This window comes from Telopea speciosissima, chromosome 1 (genome assembly GCF_018873765.1).
Source record: "Telopea speciosissima isolate NSW1024214 ecotype Mountain lineage chromosome 1, Tspe_v1, whole genome shotgun sequence".
Lineage (NCBI taxonomy): Eukaryota > Viridiplantae > Streptophyta > Magnoliopsida > Proteales > Proteaceae > Telopea > Telopea speciosissima.
The window spans coordinates 61649120-61651892 of record NC_057916.1 but is presented as its reverse complement, the minus strand read 5'-3'; the positions used below and the strand labels follow the sequence as shown (position 1 = coordinate 61651892).

Here is a 2773-nt window from a genome sequence, read left to right as displayed (position 1 = left end):
CTTCTAGGGAACCCCAAAGGAGGGCTAACCCTGTGATGAAAGAGGCAATCAAGAAAGAGATCCTAAAATGCTTGGATCATGGCATCATTTATCCTATTTCTGATAGTCAATGAGTGAGTCTTGTGCAGGTTGTGCCTAAGAAAGGAGGAGTCACTGTAGTTGAGAATGCCAATAATGAGTTGATTCCAACCCGTATCCAAACGGGATGGAGAGTGTGCATTGACTATAGGAAATTGAATGCGGCAACTTGGAAGGACCACTTCCCCTTGCCTTTTATTGATCAGATGTTAGAGAGACTAGCTGGCCATGAATATTATTATTTTCTTGATGGTTATGCAGGCTATAACCAAATTCCTATTGCTCTAGAGGACCAACACAAGACCACTTTCACATGCCCTTATGGAATCTTTGATTACCGGCGTATGCCTTTTGGACTTTGCAATGCCCTTGCTACATTCCAAAGGTGCATGATGAGTATCTTTTCTGATACGGTAGAGCACTTCCTAGAGGTGTTTATGGATGATTTTTCTATTCACGGCTCTACTTTTTCTAATTGCTTGCATCATCTCTCTTTGGTTCAACATAGAAAAGAACTTGGTCCTGAATTGGGAGAAGTGCCACTTCATGGTAAAGCAAGGTATAGTTCTTGGTCACATTGTGTCCAAAGAAGGGATCAAGGTTGATAGATCTAAGGTGGACCTTATTGCTAATTTACAACCACCCAAGAGTGTGAAGGACATTAGATCTTTTCTTGGCCATGCAGATTTTTACAGGAGATTCATCAAGGACTTTAGCCAGATAGCTAGACCTCTCACTTATCTTTTGGCAAAGGACTGTCCATTTGATTTCTCTTCTGAGTGTCATGATAGTTTTGAGCAATTGAAAAGAGCTTTGACCTCAGCCCCCATTATTCAAGCTCCAACTTGGACAGTTTCATTTGAGCTTATGTGTGATGCCTCTGATTTTGCTATAGGGGCTGTTCTTGGGCAAAGAATCAACAAATTGCCCCATGTGATTTATTATGCAAGTAGGACTCTTAATGATGCACAGCTTAATTATACCACCACTGAGAAAGAATTTTTAGCTGTTGTGTTTGCTTTAGAGAAGTTTAGGCCCTACTTGGTTGGATCACATGTGATTGTTTCTACTGACCATGCAGCTATCAAATATCTTATGCAGAAGAAAGATGCCAAGGCTCGCCTCATTAGGTGGGTTCTTTTGTTACAAGAATTTGATCTTGAAATTAGGGATAAGAAAGGGTGTGAAAATTTGGTTGCAGACCATCTATCCCGGTTGCCTAATTCCTTGACTGTTGATTCTCTAGTCAACGAGAATTTTCCTGATGAGTATCTGATGGCAGTGTCTAGTGAACCTTGGTTTGTTGACATTGTTAATTATCTGGTTACGGGTGTGACACCTGTACATTGGTCCACCCAAGATAAGAATCGTTTCTTTTCACAAGTTAAGTATTTCTTTTGGGATGATCCTTATCTTTTTAAGACCTGCCCAGATCAAGTAATCCGAAGATGTGTCCCTGATCATGAGCAACAATCTGTCTTATCTTTTTGCCATGATCAGGCTTGTGGAGGCCATTTTGGGCCTAATAAGACTGTGGCCAAAGTTTTACAATGTGAATTTTATTGGCCTAGTCTGTTTAAAGACGCATGTTCTTCATGCTAATCCTTAGGGCGTCTTACTAAGAGAAATATGATGCCCCTCAACCCAATTCTGGTGGTTGAGGTGTTTGATGTATGGGGTATTGATTTCATGGGGCCTTTCCCTAACTCTTTTGGTAACCTGTACATATTACTTGCTATGGACTATGTGTCCAAATGGATTGAGGCAGTTGCTTGTAAGACCAATGACCACAAGGTGGTTGTGAAATTTCTGAAGGAGAACATCTTCTCCCATTTTGGTACTCCCCAGGCTATCATTGGTGATCGGGGCAAGCATTTTTGTAATCGGCCTTTTGAGGCCCTCATGAAAAAGTATGGTGTCGTCCATAAGTTGGCCACACCCTACCATCCCCAGACCAGTAGCCAGGTTGAGGTTTCAAATAGGCAGGTCAAGCAAATTCTTGAGAAAACCATCAACCCGAACCGCAAGGATTGGTCTAACTGGTTGGTAGATGCGTTGTGGGCCCATAGGACAGCCTTCAAGATCGATCTTGGTCAATCTCCATACTGTCTGGTGTATGGAAAGGCATGTCACTTACCTGTAGAGATTGAGCACAAGGCCTTTTGGGCTATCAAGAAGCTTAACTTTGACCTACGCATTGCAGGTGCCCATAGGAAACTCCAACTATCTGAGTTGGAAGAGCTTAGGAATGAGGCATATGAGAATGCCCGGATTTACAAGGAAAAAACCAAGGCTTTCCATGATAAGCACATTTTGAGAAAATCTTTTGAGGTAGGCCAGAATGTTTTATTGTACAATTCTCGTTTACATATCTTTCTAGGTAAGCTACGTTCTAGATGGGATGGCCCCTATATTGTTCAAAAAGTTTATTCTCATGGGGCTGTTGAAGTCCTCAATCCAAGTACAGGAGCTACTTTCAAGGTCAATGGCCAAAGATTGAAGCCGTACATAGAGATGCCTACTCCAGTTGAAGAAGAGGTCATGAATCTCCATGAGCCTCTTTACCTTGACCCCTGATATCCTAATATGTATCCCCTCCCTTGTCCTTATTCTTTCTTTTCTGCATGCATTGAGGACACTGCATGAATTAAGTGTGGGGGGGTGTGTTGGACTTTAATTGTGAATTTTGTGAATT

General features: G+C 41.8%; 1 pseudogene; it reads left to right on the top strand.

Moving 5' to 3' along the window:
• Window positions 1–1431: 1431 nt before the first annotated feature.
• LOC122663549 lies at window positions 1432–2022 on the top strand (annotated as a pseudogene).
• The last annotated feature ends 751 nt before the right edge of the window (window positions 2023–2773 follow it).